The sequence below is a fragment of the Elgaria multicarinata genome, chromosome 1, assembly GCF_023053635.1.
Source record: "Elgaria multicarinata webbii isolate HBS135686 ecotype San Diego chromosome 1, rElgMul1.1.pri, whole genome shotgun sequence".
In the NCBI taxonomy this organism is placed as follows: domain Eukaryota; kingdom Metazoa; phylum Chordata; class Lepidosauria; order Squamata; family Anguidae; genus Elgaria; species Elgaria multicarinata.
The window spans coordinates 63,955,064-63,973,819 of record NC_086171.1 but is presented as its reverse complement, the minus strand read 5'-3'; the positions used below and the strand labels follow the sequence as shown (position 1 = coordinate 63,973,819).

The 18,756-nt window shown below is 42.0% G+C and overlaps 1 protein-coding gene and 1 pseudogene across 1 annotated transcript in view; one reads left to right on the top strand and one right to left on the bottom strand.

Annotated features, from left to right (window-relative positions):
• LOC134396444 (fidgetin-like protein 1) overlaps nucleotides 1-17,321 on the bottom strand; it is a 59,627-nt pseudogene extending 42,306 nt beyond the window's left edge.
• The window catches only part of BLVRA (biliverdin reductase A), a 38,263-nt gene continuing 22,353 nt past the window's right edge, over nucleotides 2,847-18,756 (top strand). Inside the window, exon 1 of the mRNA XM_063129327.1 lies at nucleotides 2,847-2,987. The gene's annotated coding sequence lies outside the window, so the exon portion shown is untranslated. The remainder of the gene's footprint in view (nucleotides 2,988-18,756) is intronic.

Genomic DNA, 18,756 nt, shown 5'->3' with positions numbered 1-18,756 from the left:
GTTATTGTATACTCTGTTTGCTGTGGTAGTTGTCTCTGTCTTTCTTCTTCCTGTCTTACCCAGCTTGTACTTCCTTTGTATTGTACTGGTTCTGACCAGATATTTTTTCAGAATGTGGTTATTTCTTCTTTAGTTGGAGGTATAATGTTTTCTTTTTTCTTGCTTATTCTTCGGTATAATTTCTCGTTTCTTTTAAAGAGAGCGTTTGGGGCTTTACTTTCATTTGATTCTTTGTATCTTCTTAGCCTGGTGGTCTGGACTGCAAGTTTTTGTTTCAGTGTGTCAAGAGCTACTATTGTTGTTTCTTTATTGTTTGCTATGATGTCTTGGGTATTTTTGAGGATATTTTTTGAGCAATTTCCATTTATGCATTGTGTCATTCTTCCTTTCGTAGCTTTTCGATTTTATTTTCAATTCTGATTTGCCATTTTGCTTTGGTTTATAATCTTTTGTGTGTGTGTGGAGTTCCTGTGTGTTACAGGTGAGAACTACTGTGGCTGCTGCATAGATGACTGTGTGGATTTCTTCTAGGTTGCTATCATTAATGTATGTCGTGAGTTTACTATTCATTATGTTTATGAGTTTCTGCGTGTCTTTGTTAAACTTTAGTCTAGGTATTGGGTTTCTTTTCGTCGGGTCAGTTTCTCTCCATTTTGTTAGATTTGTCTCAATTTCTTCTTTCAGTTGCTGCTCTATGTTCATGTTGTATGTTTTAGGTTGAGGCGTTGTCTGGGGATCTTCAAGTGGAGTTGTTATGTTTAGGGTTGCTGTTTCTTCTATGGATGTTTATGTGCTTGTTTTTAGTGCATCTGTGCTTTTCATGTTGATATTCTGTTGTGTTATTTCTTCTTTGATTTTTTTTGAATTTCATGTTCCATTAGCCAATTTTTATTGATTATAACTCTTTTTTTATCTATTAGTCTTTGTTCTGTTACAGTGTCTGTTAGGTGGGGGTAGATTTCCAGAAATAGTTTATGAAGTTCTGTTCAGTATCCTGATGCTATTGTTTCAAGTTGTGTGCTTTTGTAGTAAAAATGCATAACGTTAAGGTTCATTTCATCTGACCAAGCTAAGTGTTGCTTTACCTTGGTGGTTGCCTGTGGAACAGGCAAAACATGTCTGGGGGAGTTTGGATGGTTGTGCTTTTCCTTTTTCATTGCCTATTCATTTCTGTTTCGGCCGACTGTTAGGTTTGTGAAACGTACTCAGCCTTGATGCTGCCTGTTCGAGGCTTTTTTTCTATTGTCTGGAACCATTTTTTCACACTAACAGGGTGGTTAGCCCTGACTAGTGGTGGGTGCACCATGCCTGTGTGATCCCTTGCGGGATTACCCCTTGTGTGATGATGATGATGATTAATCCAGTATTTCTCTTATGTTCTTATGCCAAAATAAGTGTTAGTTTTTAAGGTGCCACAAACATTAGTATGTTGGACTTAAAAATATTTGTTATGCTGTTTATAGTAACCTCATTGGATTTAATTTAGAAGACAAAAGGTCAGTTGTGATTATAACAATTTGCTGCTTTACATTCTTCAAGAACGTAAGAATCTGCCCTGCAGAGCTACCCAGTAAACGTACATTCAACTAGGTTGGTAATGTGATTAATTGAACGAAGAGTTAAATGTGGACTTTTAATTAGAATGTTACCTTTGCAAATATGGTAAAATTCTGGCAACAAGCTGTGGATAATTTTCTAAACCATAATAGTTTCTTCCTTCTTAGGGTGAATAGCAACTTGTGTGAGCGCGCTGGGAGGGGGGATTTTTATTGAGTCTTGGGCATGGGGGAGTCTTTAAAAACACACACAACCGCTTCCTGAGGACCAGCAAGACCCACGTTAAAATCCCTGCTCGGTTATGAAGCTTACTGGGTGACCTTGGGTCCCTCATTTAACCAGCTGGTAGGTATCACCTAGCAGTGCAATATTGTGATGACGTTCTATGTGGTTTATCCACCAATTTATTTAATCAGCTATTAATAGACAAAAAGCAGAGTGCAGATGCTGAAGATGACAGGGCATTATTTCTGCAGACGAATGGGAGTTTGGGAGATCTTATCATGCAGCATTGAGACAGGCTCCATCTAATGAAATTCTCTTTTCCCTGTAATACAACCTATAGCATATAGGAAGTAGAGTTCTGTTCGCATTTACAAAAAAACCTGCCAGTGCCAGTCAATCATTGGCAGCTGTGCAACTCCAGCTACATCAGTAGGACCAGGCACCACACAGACACAATACGATTAAATAGTCTGTGGAATTCTAGTTGGTCCTAATAAATATATTGCCCATCTGTATATTTTCGATTCCCCCCACCCTCATGCAAGGACCAGCAGAGCTATCCTTTAAAAATCATAATGTTATATAAATCCTATGCTATTGGCTTTATGCCAGCAACATCTTGCACTAAAATAAAATCCCCGAATGTTTTTGTCCCCAATCAGGGTGAAAAGTAGTGTTTCAAGGGATGGAATGCTGCGTGTGTCGGTGTGGCAGTGAATAGGGTTGCAACACTTTTATTGGAAACTACCCGTACACACACCTTCGGTGTTGTATAAATACATAATCAAGCAGTTCAGAATTAAGTCGACTTCAGTTTCAGGCTGCCTTTGCCACCAGAGCTCGGGAATAGCCCCGCCCAGTCTCCCGCATAGCGTACCAATCAGCATGTGCTGATCCGCCCCCTCCTTATAGCCCCCGCCCGGTTCATTGTCTCCAGCGCGAGCGCTTTGTCGCCCTAGTCGCCTCGCCTGCTCTTTCGAGACGCGGCTGCCTCTGTTTTCAGCTCGTGAATCGGTTTGCCCCGCCCGCCCTGAATTCCCATTACTGAAAGGCGGAGGGGGCGTGGTCTCGTTGACAGCAGCCGAAACCTTCCTAGGAGTTGTGTAAGGGGCTGTGAGGGTTGCAAGGAGAGCAGCAGCAGCAATATTAATACAGTGGAGCTGAGAGTTGATTGTATAAGCAAGGATCTGCAGGGAGCCAGCAGGGTAAGCCAAACACCCCTTCTTCTCAGTTAAATAAAAGGGATAATATTGCCAGGTCGATTGTTATTACTCTGTAAAGCACGTTGATTGGTGCTATTTAAATATTGACAATTATTAGCATCTTTTGGGAATGTGCTGCTACCGGTGCCTTAATCATGCGGTCCAATCTACCCTCTTCCAAAATGCTTGCCACTTTCAAGGGTTTCTTCTTCTTCTTCTTCTTCTTCTTCTTCTTCTGCTTCTTCTGCTTCTTCTGCTTCTTCTGCTTCTGCTGCTGCTGCTGCTGCTGCTGCTGCTGCTGCTGCTGCTGCTGCTGCTGCTGCTGCTGCTGAGATTTTACTTAATATTTTCCAAGAAGAGTCAGCATGCTCTGATGCTTGTGAACCCTGTAGGTTAAAAACAGGGGAGAATCCCATTTAAAATAAAAAAGAGGGGAAGAGACATGCAACTTTTAAAAGCAGCCCAGCAAAGATAATAATTTCTTGGACGTTTGAAGGGAACACCCTGTAGGCAAGGAGAAAGCGATAAGGTAGATAAAGAAAGCAAGAATGTGAACAGAGAGCAGGGTGAGTCTTCTTCCTTGGTATGTAACTTTGGCTAGATGTCTTTGAGCTGACTTTAAGAGAAATTGCAATTCTGTCAGAAGCAGCTGCTGATGCTGAATTGTTCCACTGATGTACACTAGTTTACCTAAATGTAAAAATGGGGGAGGGAGGGTAATTTGTAACTATACTTACTTTGATGGGCACATTATGAGGTGCAATTCAACTTTGCAAAACGCTTAGGTCACGTGGAGCTATGAAAGATTAGATCAGCCTTTGCTAAAGTAGGCCTTTAAAGTACACAGGGAAATGACAAGGGTTCTTTTATGAATGTTGATGATGGTGCTATATAAATAAATAATAATAATAATAATAATAATAATAATAACTTGCCTTCCAGTGAAAACCTCATTGACATTAATAAAGGTGATCCATATCATTCCCTCTCATTCTAAAGCTGTTGCTTATATAGCCAAAACAAAACCACTTGCACACAAGAACGTAGGTTGATTGTTGGAGCGTTGAGGAGAGAAGAAAGCGAGTGCGGAGCTTGGAATCTCAGTCAGCAGCATTCCACACTGTAACAATTTGCTGCAGGTTCCATTTGTTTAGATATACAACCCTATTGTTAAGATTCCATCACACTGTAGCATGACCAAGAAACAGGATCCAGGATTGGGTTGTACAGACAGAACCAGGCTTGATTCTCAATGGCCGGACTCACCATATCTTTCCCATCAGATAATGGTTGTTTACTCATTTGGGGGAAAATAGAGTGCTGCAGTTGGTTGATAGTGCTGCACTGAGGCCAAAATCTGCCCTCCATTCTTGACACGGGGCGAACCAGCCCCTGTGTTCAATGTGCAAGCTGCAAAGGGATGCTCTGCATCCCTGATAGGGGTTCCTGCTTCCATGTGAACATGGGCGTGTTTTACACATATAAATACCATCTCGTACTTCAACTATGCAGTTTTTTTGTTTATGCAATTGGAGTTGTCTCCAGCTTACACATTGGCACAACAGTACACCCGCTTTTGACACCGGTCTCAGTATTTCTGTTAGTAAAAGTAATGTGAGAACCAGCCCTCAGTGAGAACGCAGTTGCCGTGTGGGTCAAAGTGACTCATGCTGCAACCTAACACCCAAGGTTTTTGGCTATCCTTTCCAGCCAGCTCCCATAGACACATTCTTCCATTTATTGCAATGGCGGCTGCATTTTCCAACCTTGACCCAAGTCAGGGACAGAGTAGTGTGTTTACTATCACATTTTACTTGTGTTCCAGCTATATGTACGAAGTTGTGGCTTAAACCTGGTACATTTGTTCCCATGGGCTTGTGGGTTTGAATCCATCTTAGAAAATATCATATGAGGGCCCATAGCTGATGGAGAAAGCACATGCTTTGCATGCACAAGGTTTGCATGCACTCCCTCACATGTTCAGTTAAATAGGTTGACCATATGGAAAGGAGGACAGGGCTCCTGTTTCTTTAACAGTTGCATAGAAAAGGGAATTTCAGTAGGTGTCATTTGTATGCATGCAGCACCTGGTGAAATACCCTCTTCATCACAACAGTTAAAGCTGCAGGAGCCCTGCTCTCTTTTGTATCTGGTCAAGAAGGTAAGGTTCCTGCAGCTTTCACTGTTGTGATGGAGGGATGTGATGTTCTTTATTACTGGTGAGGAAAAGAGACATGCACTCCAGTGCTGGAGAGGCTGAGCACACATCCTTCATTTATTTGACATAATGGTTTCATTGTAAGCCATCCTGACAGTGTTGTAGTGGGGTTAGGGCATGTAGAGTTGAAGTACCAGGACTTTTTGATTAGCAGGTGTCGTGGAATTCTTTACACGGTCAAGAGACTGGACACAACTCAAGTAGCGCTTGCTCGCCAATCGCTTTATTGCAGCAACACAGAAGACACTACGTTGCAACTTAGTCACTTGTCACGCTGGCCAAGAGAACTAGCCACTTCCCCGAGGTCTAACACTTTTATAGATTTCTACAGTTTCCATACGTAATTAGAGCACTCCTTCTTGCAGAGGTCAATTGTCCAATCACAAAACTTACAATGTTTTAAGCATGGCATAACCTGTTGCCTTGTTACATAAGAAGTAGCCGACTTATACATTCTGTATCTCCCTTTGGCCCTTTCTACACCTAAGGGCCTTCGGGGAGGGAGGGGGGACGATCGCAGACTTACCTGCTTCCAGGATCGTCCCTGGGTCTCTAAATGGAAGCGTGACATCCCAGAAGGGAAGAGGGACGTCGCACCCACCATTTAAAAATAAAACAGGAGCCGGAGCGCAAAGTGAGTGAAACAACAACAAAAAGCCCTTACTCCACTCCTCCCCACACTCCTGATGGCCCTGGACTCCCCCGGCCCAGCTCCTTCCCTCTGCTTGACCCATGCTACTTGTGGTGAGGAGGGAAGAAGCTGGGACAGGTGCCCACACTGGCTGCAGTCCTCGGGACTGAGACCTCAGTTATCCAGGGAAAATGGAGGGATCCCCCTGTCTGGTCCCAGGATCCCCTGTGTGTCATCCAGGGAAGGCGGGTGTAGAAAGGGCCTTTGGCTCCCATCCCTCACATGTCTCAGCCTTAAGAAATAGCTGCCCATACATTTCCCTTTGCACCATATCCTTGGCCATGAGAGACAGCCGACTCTGCACAGTCTATATTCCCCTTTTGCCTTAGCAAGGTATGTTGAAAACCAAGGCAAGCTTTATTGCAAGGCAAACTTTTTTTAGTGGATCAACCTTTTTATTGATAAAGGTGAATTTCCACTACAGCAGGGACAATGTTCTATCTAAATTAATTTCTAGGTTGATACCTGCCACCCCCTCAAGCTTCCCTATTTCATCTGAGCTTAGCTGCAATTCTCAAAAGAGCTTGAGGGAAATGGATGTCCTCAGCAACAATAGATGGTTGTAAGTGATCCCTCTTGCAATGCAAAGTATTTTTTTTTGGGTGGCCTGGCCTTGAATGGGCAATTAAGACTCATTAGTTTTACAAAAGACCTGTTCCTTGTCAAGATGAAGACGGCTATCACTGGTTTGTTGTTATGGATCAACCCAGCTGCCTGAATGTTTGGACTCTCCTTGGGGGCGTGGCTACAGGGACTGTCATGATGAACACCCACACTTCAAAATTTACAATTACACCCTGATAATTTTGATTGAAAAGCAGGATATAAATCCTAATAAGACGAACTCTTCAAAGGAAAAAAGGGAGCCAAAATATTGGCACGCCATTGCAGCAGAGTGAAAGTAGCACCTTTGCACCTGTTTTGTTTCTCTTTAAAGGACTGATGTAGTATGGCAGATGAGCACTCGCCCTTTGACCTTTTGTGTACCAAAACTGAGTGCCAAAACTGCTGGCACCTGTGAGGTCATAGACACTGCGGTAAAATCCAATCACATTCAGACAACCGTTGTGCATACTTCCTTTCGCTAGCATGCGTTTTGCTTCTTGGGCCTTTTCAACGCAAGGCTTTTGGGCAGGGGAGAATAACCTGTAGCCCGTGGGCCTCATCCAGTCTGGTACAGATCCCCAGCCAGCCTCTGAAGCTTTCCTAGGTTGCCTCATTCTCTTGTCAATGTCACCACCCACCTACATCGGGCTCATCTACACCAAGCAGGATATTCCACTATGAAAGCGTTATATAAAAGGCAGGAGCCACACTATTGCTTTATAGTGGTACTGAAGTACACTGACAACAGTTGGAGCCCATGACACATACCGTATACTGCTTTCATACCACTTTCATAGTGTTATATCCTGCTTGGTGTAGATTTGTCATGGGCCCCAACAGTTGTAACTGCACTTCAGTACCATTATAAAGCAGTAGCGTAGATCCTGCAGTGCACTTCAGTACCGCTATAAAGCAGTAGTGTGGCTTCTGCCTTTTATATACCGCTTTCATGCCTCTTTCATAGTGTAATATTCTGTTTGGTGTAGATGAGCCCATCAACTGCTGCACTGATCATCCATGAAGATCGTGGGTTGCTGCTCCCTTCAGGATTGCCCTTTTAACCTTTGCCAGAGCATGATTTACTGTGCCATCTCACTTTTTATCACAATCTTTTCAAATGCCCTCTGTAAAAGCCGGAACACGTGGGGAAATAAACATGACCTCAACCTCAAGTCATTTCAGTCTCCTCCATGCTCCTGTCCTGCTCTGACCAAAGCTCTCTGTCTCTTACTCTTCCTGCTCTCTGAATCTCCCAGACTAGATCTACATTACTACTTTACAGTGATATTGAAGTGCACTGGCAACTGTTGGGGCACATTACATTTTCCATGTACCACTTTCATAGTGTTATTTCCTGCTTTTTATTCCACGTTATCCAAAATTATACTGCAACAAATGTCAATGTGTGTCCTGTGAAAAAGCGCAAGAGGCACATAGTGTCACCATGATGGGATTGTAATGATTTGAGACAAGGTGTAGATCTGGCCCTGGTTGCTGTTAAGTGTAACTTTGGGATGATGTGGGTGCAGGGATTCATTGTTGTCTTGAGTTTCTGGTGCTGCTCTTCTAAAAGGTCCTTATTTCAGACTAATCATACAAGTAACTGAGGAGTTTGCCTGTTTCTTGTTTTGTTTGACCTGTGCTGCCTGTCTCTCATATTTCTTACTTGCAACCCAGGAATCCTTGCATCTGAGTAAACATGCATGAAATTCTTCTATGATGGGATTGGGGAGGAACAGGAGGCTTGCCTACAAGGAATACTTGCATCTGAGTAAATACACATAACATTGCCAGAATTCTTACTTCTAAGTAAATGCATGAAATTGAGCTGAAATGCTTCTGCCCCCCCTTTTCTTTGGTGTGTGTGTGTGTAGTTAGGACTTGTTACTTCTGACTAAGGATGCTGTAGCAATCATGTTATCCCCATACATCTCAGCTATGAGAGGGCTTGTGAGAGAGTTTGTGTTGTAAAAAAATATTATTTTTTAAGAAAGTGATAAAAAATGGGCACATACCCCGGTGAGCAAAGGTGGAATGTGGCCTCTGGAGGCCTTCCTGTGATTTCAGTTTAGCCCTAGGGCCTGATATGGTTACCCACCCATGCTTTAGGGGTGGTGCAACACCTTCCAGAACAGGTTGAACACCACTTGACCATCCTTGTCAGCATTTGTGTGAAAGAGAAACGTCTCTCTAAAATGGGGTGCAGAACCTCAGGCCCAGGGGCCAAATCCAGGTCTACTGGGGTCCCACGCTGGCCCTTTGGATTCCTCCAGATGGCCAAGCCTCCTTCCAATAGCCCCACCCCTTTCCCCCAACCACCAATCTTTTAGTGTTTTTTCCTCCCAGCTTTGGGCAGTTTCCCCCATTCTAAAAGTTTGAAGTGCCTCTCCTCAGGCTTAGTTAGTGGCAGTGAGAACTGTACATGAAAATATGCTGGCATTTTGACCCTGCCCTTTTTGCCTTGGGGCCCATCCCTTTTGCCCTTGGCAAAATGTGTCCGCCCCCCCCCAAACACTTCTCTGACAAGAGTCCTACTCATGAGAAGTTGTTTCCTCTTGAGGAGTCATCCATTGTAATCGAGCACCTCTTCTCAAAGAAACCTTACTGTCCTGGCTCTTTAGGTAACAATGTTCCTGGGCGCCAGGAGGTTGCTCAGCCTGTGCCACAGAGGGTGGAGTCCTCTGCCCCTTGCAGGGATGGACTTTTGTCCATCTCCCCTGAGGGTCCAGGCTCTTCTTCTTCTGACATTGGTGTTCTGAGGTGCCCTTGATCTCTGGGAGTTCTAGTTCCTGCTCTGAGGAGGAGGATTCCTCCAGTGGGAGCATGACAATTTTGGAAAACTTCTTGGGGGCCACATTCCAGTAGTGGGCATGGCCAAAGACAAAAATACCCCAGCACTAAAAAAAATCAGTAGTTTAAGTGGGTTCACTAACTGTTATCCCAGGATAATATGCAGCAGACCCTGACCTCTTTTCTTTTCTTTTCTTTTCTTTTTAATCTTGGGATACTTAGCACTGAAAAGCACGATACACGAGTTCTTCTATTTCCCCCATGAAGTTCCCATAGAATCACAGTCACAAAAAAGGTCTTTTAATAGAATAGCCACCAGATGTGGCTATTTTTTGTGAACCGCCCAGAGAGCTCCGGCTAATGGCCGGTATAGAAATGTAATAAATAAATAAATAAATAAATAAATAAGATGTTAAAAAAAAAAACCCACGCACAACAAAACTGTAGACTATACTACATTGTTGTTCTCTAGGTTGAAAAATTTAGTGGGGATGAAGGTTTAATGCTGTTCTGTTGAAAAAAAGTAACCGTTAAAAACTCTTCAAATTAATACTGTACATTGCAGTGAAACTATTTTATTCATAATGTATATGGGAAGTGTCACTTGCACCAACAGAAAAGCTGTGCCTTTCTAATGCAGCAGAAAGTAAGGTTGGAGTAACCATAGCAGGTATGTTCTTTCATGCTAATTTGGATCAGGCTTGAAAGGGTATGTGAAATGCATATGAATGAGTCACAGTCAGTGTTCGTGCCAGGAACAGACTATTTAGCAGGCAACCAAATAGAGACCGGAGATATAGGTAGAGATAATGGGCTTTTTAATCAACAAAACCGGAATTTGTTTGTAAAATACACACTTGGCAATAGTTGGTATTCCGAAAGTGAAAGTTGAGTTCCATGTCCTGACCTAGAGGTCACCTCTGTTTGTTCAGGCTGAAAAATAAACCAATTAAACTTGGTCAGATTCAAATCTGAATTAGTTGGCATCATATCCATAATGACCCCCACCCCAAAATGATACTTCCAGGCTAAAATTGTTTCAGGCTTCAAAACAAATTGAATTCTCATTCTACTCTCAAGTTTGCAATACATTTTGGAAAGTTTATATTTATTTTAAATTCCTCGATTTAAATTCAGTAACGTAGTATTACATAAGCCTTACGAATGGTCCACAAATGCCCATGAAACCCACTGATGGTCTAGAAGTTAAAACCAAAAACCCAAAATACCCACTTTTGCAAATCTTCCTTGGCTGGTTGCTTGGAAGTAGTTTTCACTTACCACAGACAATCATGTAAGTAAATGTTCTAAAACCTGAGCTTAATATATAGAAGGGATGAGTTCTTGCTAGGAACTCTGATTAGAATCAGTAATTCTGCTCCTAGAAATTCTTTTAGACATACAACATTATCTACTTCCAAAGGAGATTTATTTATTTATTTATTAACATGAGAAACAATTCAGGTGTGCAATGCCCACCTTCATTCTGAAGTGGTGCAAACCCAGATAGGCTATACCACATGCTTTTCTTTTTTTAAAAAAAATGTGTGTGTTAATTTCAAGGTGGCCCTGTAGCCTACTTTAAAGAAGACAGTCCTCTCTATTTGAAAGGCTGTCAAAAAACAGTCCTCTATTTGAAGACGTCTTCAATTTGAAAAGTTGACCAGTCCAAGTCTGGTTAAGGCTGCAATCCAATACATGCTTACCTGGGAATAAGTCCCATTGAACTCCATGGATCTTGCTTTCCAATACATGTGAATAGGATCGCACAGATGAAGACTTGTATTAAAGATAAAGAATCATAATTTCTGAACATAATTGCTGATGGGCCTTGAAGTTGCCCATCAACACTGAGCACCTGGACAGTAGACTGAGCAAGCACGCAGACCACCTGGCCAGTCTTCCCCACCATGGTGAAATGTATTGTATTTCCATCTAAATGAAATGTATACATGTAAAATAGTATATGAAAATCATTCGCAGATCTATAACATCTTTTGTCCTCTTTTTTTGGTGATGTATTTGCTCTGTTTTGGCAGTGCTTAAGTGGTGACCTTTTTGGCTTCCTCAACTTAAATTAACATAGTGTTAAGTAAGCCTTGCAAATAGTCCACAAATGCCGCAAACCTTCAGGGTGATTTTGGCAAGTAACTTGTTGATGGGAATGGAATTTGCAGAAATGGAGGGATTTGAGGATTAGGCCCTACTTCCCTATTACCTGGGAGCAATCAGCATTGAACACAATGAGACTTAGTTCTGAGTAAGTGTGCATAGGCTTGCACAGGTAACATTATACCTGACTAATGGTCATGGTCTCTCCTGCCCCAGTCCTGGCAATGGTAGTTTGCTGATGTAATGAGAATTCTCTGTTAGAGCCTCCATCACAGAACTACAATTCCCCATGTTTCCTAAGGGAAGTAATTATTGATTTGAAGTAACTTCTGCCTGCAATCTTAAACACACTTACTAGGGAGCAAATCCCACTGAGGTAAATGGGACTTACATCTGACTAAACACATGCAGGATTGTGCTATCAAAGTTTGTAGTGAGATTGTGTCCTTTAGACCACCCTTCCCCAACCTGGTGCCCTTCAGATCTTTTGGACTGCAATTCCCATTATGTAGGGTGACCATAGTTTAGAAACCAAAAAGGAGGACAACATGGTCACCCCCAAGGGGGCGTGTCCAGTACCAAGGGTGTGTGCCCAACAGAACATGGACTTGGTCACATGTCTGATTTTACAGCACACATTTAAGATAAATCTGTTCTACATAACATCTTAATGTTAAAATCACTGAAATAAAGAACAAGTGAGAGATTCAATGTATCTGAAATTAACTTCACTCACTCCTACTTTTGTAGGTTTTGCTGTACTTTGAAGCTTTTGCTATACTCTGTGTGTTACATTCTCCCCTTCCCTCAAATATCTTTTCTGACTGTATCTTCACTCATTGCAAGCTGCTGTTGTTGTTAACAAGGTTTGCTACTGGCCCCAGACCTGTTTCAAATTTGGTATGGCTAAAGCTCTACCTAAAAGCTATCATGGTGCCAACTTTCAGCTCTATCTTTAAAAATGACAGTTTAAAAAATAATAATTTTAAAACCTCATTTTTTAAAAAAAATCCTAAAAAATCAATGGATGAACAGATCTGTTTCAAATTTGGTGTGGCTAAAGCTCTACCTAAATCCTATCATGGTACAAAGTTTCATCTATTTTTCTTTAAAAATGACGATTTAAAAAATAATAATTTTAAAACCTCAATTTTTAAAAAAATCCTAAAAAATCAATGGATGAACGGATCTGTTTCAAATTTGGTGTGACTAAAGCCCTTCCTAAGAGCTACCATTGTGCTAAGTTTCATGTCTTTATCTTAAAAAATGACGGAGTTATAATCATTTTTGTTAATTCCCATTAGAGCTGCTCTTTGAAGAAAAAAAATCCAGATTTCCCCTCCCCCTCCCGGATCTGCCATCAAAAACCCAGACAAATCCAGGCAAATCCGATCATATGGTCACCCTACATTACGCCTATAACCATGCTGGCTGAGCATGATAAGAGTTGCAGTCCAGCACGTATGGAGAAGGCGGCAGGTTGCTTAAGGCTGCCTCAGACTGTAGCATAATAACTGCCACCCGATGCATATTTAGTTAAAAGGAAGCTTCAGTGGGATTTCCTTTTCAGCAAACTTTCGTAAGATCTGGCTACATATCTTACAGGCTTGTTAAAATGACTTGATTTATAGATACCCACAAGTTTTCACATGCTGTGAGTGCCGTTTCAGTGCTAAGTTACACTGTTTGGCATTCAGAGTCTCCATTGCTCCTGTCCCTGTAATAAATATAAAAATACATATCCAGTGAAATGTAGCATGTACAGACGAGAACTAGGAGCTGTTGGCCCAGTGCTTGCTTTTGGATATGCATGACTTAAATAGTATAATATAATTATACTGTCACGTATGGTGCTCTTAGACTGTGTTGCCAAGTGCTTTGTTGAAAGTTATAAACCCCAGGAGATGGGGGAGAAGTATAAAGGATGCAGAGCTGGTTTAACCGATAAACACTGGATGTTACCACTTTTTAAACATCTTTGTATTTTACCTAGGGAATCTAAACATTACTTCGTTTAGAGAATAATATGCACCTTCTTGTGTTTAGTAAATCGTCTGTCTTTGGGGAAAGGTGGGGTTTTTTGGATGGTGGGAAGGAGAGCGGCATAATTGTTACTGGCAAAAAGGCAACAATAATTGCCAGTTTGCAGAAATTTTAACCAACACATGCAATTAACAATGGCCATTTCCCCCTCCCAGAGTATGTAGCAACCCTAGAGAGGTACATGTACAGGAAACTGGCATTTTGCAATAGAGCAAATACATCATATACCTGTGTAGATAACTGGGATTATTCCTCTCTCTCTTTTTTGTTGTTGTTGTTATCTCTGACCCCTCTCATTTTGTTATCTCTGTTCCCCCCTTTAATTTCTTTCAGTAAAAGAAATTAAATGATGCGCACCAGTAATACCATCATTGCCAAATGGTCTGGCATGCTTAATTCTCTAACAGTATAATCCAGTACATGTCTACTCAGAAGTAAATCCCACTGAGTTCAAGGGGATTTACATCTAGGTTAGTGGGTATAAAATAGCAGCCTTTCCTTCTGAACCTTTGCAGCGTTCAGTTTTGGATTAAGCTGAACAGATGTGAAGGCAGGCAAGGGTGCCTGTACCTTGAGTCATTATGCAAAGGTGAAAACTTTGGCAGCTGCCACTTTCATTTATTTAATTAAATATATTACTTTAAAATAAACACACAAAAAACCCTGCCCTACCTTGAAGCGGCTCAGGGCAGCATATGTGGTTCTGCCACATCACAACAACCCTGTGAGGTAGGTTAGGCTGAGAAATAGTGTCTGGCCCTGGGTCACTCATTCAACTTCATGGATGAGGGCGGATTTGAACCCAGATCTCCCCAGTCCAACACTCTAACCACTACACCACACTGGCTTTTCTTAAGGGTGTCCTGACCTCCTTTGCATTGGGCCACCCTCTGTGTGAATGTAGGTGAATGGGATTGAAGAAGTTAGAGAACCCAGTGATTGGTGGACCCGTGTATGGCTGTATCTAGAGCCTGAAGGCAGCTTTCTTTGACTTGTGTAGGTTCTATCAATATCCTCCACACTTGTTATGCTTCATGAATCATGTGCAGTACTATTACAGTGCTGCTTCTGGGATATTGTAGGGCAGTAGTACAGAACCAAAATCAGGGGGGGGGGAAGACAAATTTTCCCCCACCAGGCACTCCTCTGGTTGGATTCCCATCAGTGCCCATGGCCTACTCACTGATGTTATGTCCCCCACCCATTTCGCCTTCCTTGGTTCTGGGTCTCTCAGCACAGAGTGGAGTGCCAGCCACGTTCCCTGCATCACACACCAGCAGCCACTCTTCTCAGCACCACCTGAGTTCCCTGTGACCCCTATCCCCGCTGGTATCATCCACCTGGGATTTCCCTGCTCACCGTTCCCCCTTGGAAAAGGGACAAGGTGTCCACTTCTCTCAGGTTTACACTGACCTTCTTAGATACTCTGTGCAAATGGAGGGTGGCTCTGTAAGGCTGGCGACCTCTTTTCCAGTCCTGGGGCTCCAAGCTAGCTGTGTTTGCCCTCACCATCCTCTGGAGCCATCCTTGCATCGTCAGCATGAACGTTTGTGCTCCCAGAGAAGGAACGTGTAATTTTCATCTGATGAATGATTAAGCAGCCAGGTTTGGGAATTAAACTCATGTTATCACGTGAGGGAATAAATGAAAAGTCATACCAGTAGGCACTTGTTACCAAACGATCTGTCACAGAGAACACTGGTGTCTGTCACTTTAGAACCGGGGTGGGTGGGAACACAGCATGAACAGATGGCACGAATTCAATCCGAATAATTGTGTTACCCACTCTGGGAAATAGCGATCAGAGAAATTGTACATTCTTTAATAGATGTAAATAGGAACAATTACAGAAGCATTTGTGAGCTGTAATACAAATGTGCTTTAGGTTGCATTCATATTGCCAAGTTGGAAGAAAACAACTCTTTTCTGCAAGATGTAGCTTGATGAGTAGTAACGTAGGGTGATCCTATAGAAAGGAGGACAGGGCTCCTTTTTATTCCAGTATTTTAACAGTCTATGAATTAATTTGAACTTGCTGTTTTAAATGTGTATTTTAAATTTGTATTTTTTGCATTGCTGCTGTTTTTATCTTGGTTGTGCTTTTATATTGAATGAATGAATTTTATTTACGGTCACAAGACCAGCAAAACAACATGACAATAAGAGCACATATAATATTCCCAAACCGACGGAATAAAATGGGACTATGAATAAAACAATATATGATGACAATTAATTAGTACATGTCCCACATATTTTAAGAGATTAAAACATTGTCACAATCAGATGATATCATCCCACGCCGACAAGCAATTGCCGCAGCACAAAATTTAGCCACCTTGGAGGTTATCTGAGAGTTCTGATCAGCCAAAAGATAGTCTGTATAGAACACATCAGATCTCCCAGGTATTCCTTGTAAAATAGGAGTGATGAAAGTATGCCGAAAGTCACAATAAAAGGAGTACAGCAATACATGGTCCACAGTTTCTATCATGTCAGCTTTACAGGGGCATAGGCGCTTAGAATATGGTATATTATTATATTTACCCTCCAAAAATGCGGAGGGAAGCACATTAAATTTAGCCAGCGTGAATGCTTTCCTGTATTTTGGAATAGTTAAAGAAGTTAAATATGTTGCAGGAAGGAGAGCCTGCCCCCTATCTCTAAATTCAGGATATGGGGTTGCTGCTCTTATATGATCTTGTAACTCAATGTCACTAATACGCTGGTATATATCCTCCTTGGCTTTTGAAAGGCCTAATGCCAAAATGGCATTTCGCGAGAAACCCAAAGTACACAATTTTTCATTCACAGCCCTTTTCCATTTGGACTGAAATGCATCAGTCAGAGTCAAAGGGGCCAAGCCTTGAGGGGAGAATGTCATTTTTAGCCAGAAGTTTAACTTGTACCTCCAGGCACGGGATTCAACCGAGATTTGACCTGTCTCTAGATGCAGAAGTACGTTGGGCACACAGCTTGGAAGACAAAGAATATTTCTCAGAAATTTTGTTTGGGTGGATTCCATAGCAGTAAAATTGCTGTAAGTACAGAATTGTGCACCATAAAGCAATTGTGTTAACACCTTGGCGGAAAACCCTTGTAGGGCTGATGGTATGTACTGTCCTCCTTTGGCATAAAAAAAAATGAAATTAGTGATTTGGCACTCCTCTGTGCATTTGCAATGGCATTAGAGATTTGACTCCTCCATGAGCCAGACGATTGAAAGATGACTCCCAAATATTTATAAGTTTTAACCTGTTCAATTAAATTCCCATTTATCTGCCAATGATGTTTAATCCGCTTTCTGGTAAAAACCAAGACTTTAGATTTAGTGTAATTAATTACCAACTTTTCAGTTTTACAATAGATGCCTAAAGCTCTTAATAACCACCTCAAGCCAATGCATGTCAAAGAGAGAAGTACCGCATCATCTGCATATAGTAAAATAGACAAAGGTCTATGTGCCAACTTGGGAAGGTGAGAGTTTATCTCAGAGAGCCCCTTGACCAAAGAGTTGATATAAATGTTAAACAACTTAGGGGCAAGAACACAGCCTTGTCTAACACCAATGTGAGTTGGAATCGCTCTGGTCAGATGGCCTACACGGTCTCACCTGCACCCACGTTTTATCATAGAGGTTACGAATAAGAAACAACAATCGCCTATCAATGATGGTATCCTCAAGCCTTTGCCACAACCTGTCTCTCGGGATTAGATCGAAAGCAGACTTAAAGTCGATGAAGGCTGTGTAAAGTGCCCCTCCGGAAGCAGAGGAGTATTTCTCAGCCAGATGTTGTAGTACAAGTCCTTGATCCGCTGTGGAACGCCCAGGTCTGAAGCCTGCCTGCTCATCTTCCAGAAGATTTTCCTCCTCCATCCAGCTTGAAAGTTTCAAGGAGGTGACTAGCATACAACTTACTCACAATGCTCAGCAGACTAATTGGCCTATAATTAGCAGGGTCCCCTCTTTTCCCTTTTTTATATATCGGAACAATTGTAGCAAGGCCCCAGTCCTCTGGTATACGTGCTGTCCGATTGATACAAGTAAATAAGACTGCTAGAACAGGGGCCCACCACTCCATATTGGCCTTAAGCATCTCAGGAAGAATATTGTCACTCCCGGGTGCTTTACCTTGTTTAAGTTTAGAAATAAGGCTGTTAATTTCAGAAATAGAAACAGGAGGCCAATCGGGGACATTCGCCAGTTCAGTTTGCGACAGTGAGATTCCAGTTTGTCTTTCTGCATACAGTTCACTAAAGTATAGTTTCCAGGTCTTAACAGGAATATGAAAGTCCATTCTACCTGGTTTACTCTGCCAACCAGTGGAGACAATTCTCCAAAAGGTGGCTGTGTCCCGAGCCCTTGAAGCGACAATTAGATTCTGCCAATCCGCTCTCCGCACCTGTTTCTTTTTCTCCTTAATCAAGTTTTTATATCTCTTCTTTAAAGACAACCATTCAGAGGGTAGAGTCGGCAAATCTAATTCCCTGTAGGTCCTGTATTTATCTATTAAGGATTTCTTCATATCCACACATTCTTGGTCAAACCAAGGTTTGGATCTACAGGGAGGGACATATGTGGGGGGTTTTCGAGTCAAACTATTTTGAAAGAATAAAATAATCTCTTGATACGACTCTAAGACAGTTTGCGAGAACCCCGCAGTTAGCAAAGTGTCTCGCAATCTAAGACAATTTTCTGAGTGTAACAATAGCCGTAGGTCATTATCTAACCTGCCAGACCATCTTACACGTGAGGCTCTAATTTCAGGCTCTGGGAAGATCCAAGGTCCATGATCTGCATGGACTTCCTTATCCCTAAGGTTCAGGAGTACCATTAAAGGAAGGTGGTCACTCTCTGTACGCGTACCCACCCTGCAACTAATCACCAAATTTAACAGATTATACGATACAATAAAATAATCAATTGTTGATGCTCCAGAGCCTGATAAAAATGTGTATTCACCTTTTCTGTCTCCCTCTGTGCCCCCATTTAACAACACTAAATCTAAATCATTTATCATATGTAGGAGGCACAATCCGGAGTAATTGCAACCCTTGTCTTTAGACTGCCTTTCAGGTAATAAATGTGCCACCTCTGTTTCAGGAGGGTGTTCACCATAATGACGGTAGAGAGCTTCATCATTTGGACCAATTCTGGCATTAAAATCTCCTGCCAGTATCACAGATACTCCTGGATGCTCAGATGTCTTTCTTTCGATGAACTCTTGCAGTCTGAACCACCTATCCTTATTTAGATGTTTTTTACTCAGTGGGGGTAAATAAACATTTATTAATAACAAGGAGAAAACGTG